Genomic DNA, 5365 nt, shown 5'->3' on the forward strand with positions numbered 1-5365 from the left:
TTTCAAATTATAAGATTAAAGTCGCCAACCCGTCTTGAGCAAGCGTGGTGATTAATACTCTAACCTTATCCATGTGAGAAGAGGCCTTTTCTCAGCAGTGGGCTCCGATAGGCTGATGATGATGTATAACTTTAAACAATATTTGTAATAAATTAAGGTTATGAAAATTATAACGTTTTTATAACTCCGTCATTCGTGTTGGTTCACAACTGTTACGAACAATATTTTATAACATAAACTACAGCGAAATGCGCTATTGTTTTGAAGCCTACACACGAATCTATCACGAAATGTACGTACATTTAATAATGGCAAAGTATACCACTGAACAGTAGTAATAGTACAAAAGAGCTGTTTAAACTTATGTTTGATCTAATCTATCCATCTTTATAAGATTGGACCCTATTAGGTTCGGTACACACTGTCGTGAACATTCTCAAAAACTTTGTTCGAGCATCAAGTTTGTAAACAATAATATAATCGAGAAAACGGTTTGATAGATTTTCATGAAATTTTCAATGAAGCTGATTTAGGGATCAATTAAAACATCCATTAAAGTTTTAAGGCGTTTTATTAAATGAAAAACATGCCGCTTTACCGATACAGCGATACTAAAGCATTAACAATAGACGCTGCAGTAACGAAATACTAAGCTTATAACAGCTCTCAGCACAATTAACTAAAAGACGGTATCCATTTATTTTATAAGTAACTAAGATCAATTTAATAACATTAGGCAACATTAACAATTTAATCATTTAATAACATTATCAAAAAAAAAAAAAAAGGATAAGATTTTCTAATATTTCTTTATAAATTTAGTTTATGCTACTTATTGATTTATTAAGTAAGTACATTAATAACTGTCAAAGTAAGAACATTACATTCCAGACGGAAAAAATCTCAGTTCAAGGAAACAAAAATAATAATATAAGTATGTACGTATTACATATTTTTCTATGAAACATAACAACATCGTAATTTTTGAGTGAAATCTTTATTATTTATCTATATAAGTCGAAGTTCTCTTGATTAATAGAGTGTAGCTACTCCGTACACATGAAATAGATATCAAAGTGTTTACTTGTAATAATTCCATAATTCGCTTCTAGTTGCATAGACGTATCGGATTTAACCGACACGCGACTGTTAACTCGCAATCTTAAATAAAACAAATAGTAGCGTGATCTAGTGACCGATCATGAAAATTAAAATTGATGAGAAGGATTTATTAAGTTTAAATTAAATAAACACAACAACGCAGTGAATAGGACTCGTTCATCAATAAATGGATCGGATACTTGGTCATATTTTCTATTAACAGTCTCAAATAAGCCTCTGATATAATACTAACCATAATTAATTTCATATATAACAGCTATTGATAAAAAGTTTTACATTAACTAAATCTTCTAAGTCCATATACATGAGGTAGGTTACAAGGTGAATATAACATCTAGAAATCTATATTATATAATGGAAGATGCTATAGAAAGAATTGATTTATATGTATGTGTAACTTTTTATTCAATTTAATCTGATGAAGCGCCTTTTTTACTAAATATTTTTCAATGAAATATAGAGAAAACAAGAGGAAATAAGAATGTCAGATACTCCGTTATATAATTGTAATTCATAACAGAAACCTCTTAGCATTCCATGGATTCACCGTGCGGGTGCCGGGTCCATCGCGTTGCAGGGAGTAGAGCTTCAACAGTGCCTGGGACTTGCGACCCAGGTGTAGGTTTAAGTGGCCCCTGTCTAACGCGCGTTAAACGCCCACCTCTCACCTCTAAGCTCCTCGCTCTACCTAACCAAATTTTAAACGAAACTACAAGGGATGCTTTCGACGCACGTTCCAAGAATGATGTGATGTTAGTTCTGGATAAACGCATATTAAATCCGAAAATATTTGTTATTGAATTTATGTTTGTTTTTTTCTTGAATTTATAAAAAAATATCTCAATAAAGATGAATAATTGTTACGTAAAGATGAAATTATCAATTGAGCCAAAAATAAAATAATGTCATATAAAGATTCTAAAACCACAATTGCTAATAATTGCTTGCTAATGCAAGAAGCGAAAATAATTTATAATAATAAAAGGTAATAGTAAAAAGTAATTTAGCTTTATGAAAACATAACGTTAGTCCGATGTTAGAAGTGATTTCTTTTCCGTCTGTCGGATGTCGCGTTACAGCAGACACAGTGTTGCTAAACCAGAGCAGCTAAGAGAATCCAAAATCAATATGATGTCACAGATTCTTCTCATCAATTGACTGTCTAGTATTTACGAGTGTTCCTTTGTTTTTGTATGGTCCGATCACTTATTTATATAATGTACTAAACCAGATCATTGTCTTAAATATGATCCTATTTATCCTGAAACAAACTGTTTTTTGAACAACACTTGTCTGCCCGTGATCAAGGTTACTGCAAAATAACCGAAACGTCGGGATTATGTAGTTTTTAAATAATAAAATCCGCGTAGTAAATCCGAATAATACTAGTTTCATTTAAATGAATACTCGCGAAAATCTTAGATCTAGTTATTGTATAGTTTTGTAGGCTTATTCATTTTTTTATTTGGTTGATGCTGTCCCTCCTTCTTTTATTCATAAACCCCAGTAAAGTAACCTAGAAAAAAATAAGGTACACATAAATTTGTCACTTGACTTGTGTGACTGTAGATAAACAATAAGAAATGAAATATAAGGTGTCATAAAAACAGTAAATACATTGATTAGTTATTATCACTAGCGATACGACCGTAGACCATGGACACTATCGGCCCATTAGCTCAGTTGGTTAGAGCGTCGTGCTAATAACGCGAAGGTCGCGGGTTCGATCCCCTCATGGGCCAATCTTTTTTTTTTCAATTTGATTAACTACCTTTAAGTAGATAGTTTTTTATAATCTATCTTTGTTGATCATTGAATAAATATTCAATGATCAGTGTTATTTAGATTAAAAATTTTAGAAATATATAGACAAATGAACTAAACTCGTCTGTTTATCTTGTAACCTTATAATAAAGGATTTACAAAATTGTATGAAAAGTCAATGCAGTATAGTTTAAGATTAAATCATTACTTAAAGGAACCTCATGTACTAAAATTAATAGCGATTTTATTATAATGTTATTTACATATACTCTCACATAAAACTTTTTGTTTAGCTTAAAAAACACTCAATAATAAAATGTACATTTCATTTATAAATTAACTTAAATAACTTATGTTATTTATACGTTTAGGTTATTAATGAAAGCAAATTTTAATGAAGATACATGTGGACAGAATTTCAAGATACATACTTAAAACAATATATATATATATATTACATGATAATTTTGTATTGAAAACATATATTCCATTTAATTTAATAGTAAAAACACGCTTTGTCTTAAACAGGCTAATAATTTTTCATATCATAATTCGTTTATGATCCAGTAATCCATAGTTATCTATACAATTATGTTTATTTAGTATAAATTATTAAATTTATCTCGATATATATATATTTTATATTATATTGGTCCATTTATAACTATTTTATTTGAGGATGATATCGCAGATAAGAGGCGAAGCTTCTCGGCCTTCCATGGATTCAGCGTGCGGTTGCCGGGTCCATTGCGTTGCAGGGAGAACTGCTTTAACAGTGCCTGAGACTTACACAGATTATATAATATACAGATTATATAATATGCAGTTTCATTAGGTAATAAGCGTTACAAAAAAAAAATTTTTTGGCTCAAATAACATAAAATATAATATGAATAAAAAAATTGTTTTAAAAAAAATTAAAAAAAAACAACTTTTATACTTAACATTATAAACAAAATTCCTTATTATCATTCGTAATAATAAAATTTTAGGCAATTTTAATTAACTCTACATCACTAAAGTATCACAGAGAATATTAAATACCAGCAGACAAGAAAAACCTTGACCTTCATGTCAAGCATGTCATTATTTTATGGAGCTGTGCTTGACATCCTTAAGTCCTTGATATGCACAACACAACTGATTCACTCATTTATACAACACTTAGTTATAATAAAGGGATCCTTTTTTACGTTATGGCTTCATTCACACCGGAATCGTGGAATATTTTCCCAATGTTGACGTTTTTATTTGTCGGACGAGTTATTATCTTGAGTACTGTGTGAAAAAAAACGATGGCGGTTACCGAATGGAATAAAGGCGTTTATATAATTAATATTATTGATTTTTTTTTTAATACTCTTGCTATATTTCTACCAGCACCTATAATAACAAAAATATATGTAAATAATAATTCAAACATCACTTAAGTAATTATATAGGGTGGCAACCAAAGGTTCCAGGAAAACTACGAAATATACTTATATGTATATATCGGATGTATTACAAATTCATTGTTTTTAAAGAGACGCCAGCCTCGCTGACGTCACTAATGTCACTTCTTCCAGTACGTTCCATGATATTTTAAAATGAAACATCAATTCGTCTAAATGTTCTTGTATTTCTCGAAGATTCTTCATAGTCACATTCTTCAGTGGGCCGCACTCCTTGAAATCTGCCGTCGTGCGTCCAGACGTCATATTTATACCAGAATTCAAACATAGTTCTATTCTCCTTTTAACAGTCTTTGATTTCTTTATACTTTTAACAATAATTATGAATACCAATAAGTTTTTATAATAATTGCTGACAGCCTCAAGTTATTTTCATATTGCATTCGTCATTAATGCTGATAGCGCCGATACGGCCATTCTGGCAGGCGGTGCGTGCTCTGCACCTGCCTGGTGATGTGTTCTCTCTTGGTTAGTTTTCGTTATGTTCTCGTACCCGTCGCAGGTCTCGTTGATTGGATGGGCCAGGTTCAAGAATTGATGCTACATCATCCGAAATCATGCCGATATATATTATAATAAGAATTACATATTAAAACTCACAACCTATACCTAAGACTACATGATTGCCCCGATGTTAGGATAGCAATCATATTTCATAGCTTGTGGTATCAAGAATCTTCTGGCTCACACGGCTTGGTGTTCGTTCCGCGGAGTCAGCGGCGTCACTCGTTATATGATATTTTATCCATACAACGATGTTGCCCCGGCGATGTTCATTTATTTTTTAATATGTTTCCTGTACGTAACAAAGTGATCTCCGTAAACAATATTGCTATCTGTCTGAAAAAATAACTAACAAATATCAAACGTGCTCAACAAGGGTTACATGAAAAACGTTTGTAACAAAGATAATCGTTAAGTTTTCTAAGTTTCTGCGTATTTTTTATTTATATAATCTTATAAAATTTCAGATATTTTTCAATACAAAATTTACATTCCTCAACTCTAAGAAAATAATTTGGGAT

The 5365-nt window shown here is 31.0% G+C and overlaps 1 non-coding gene across 1 annotated transcript; it reads left to right on the top strand.

Annotated features, from left to right (window-relative positions):
• The first annotated feature begins 2790 nt into the window (after positions 1-2790).
• On the top strand, positions 2791-2864 carry Trnai-aau (transfer RNA isoleucine (anticodon AAU)). The gene has a single exon. It is a non-coding gene; the product is annotated as a tRNA-Ile (tRNA).
• The last annotated feature ends 2501 nt before the right edge of the window (positions 2865-5365 follow it).

This window comes from Danaus plexippus, chromosome 25, assembly GCF_018135715.1.
Source record: "Danaus plexippus chromosome 25, MEX_DaPlex, whole genome shotgun sequence".
In the NCBI taxonomy this organism is placed as follows: Eukaryota; Metazoa; Arthropoda; class Insecta; order Lepidoptera; family Nymphalidae; genus Danaus; species Danaus plexippus.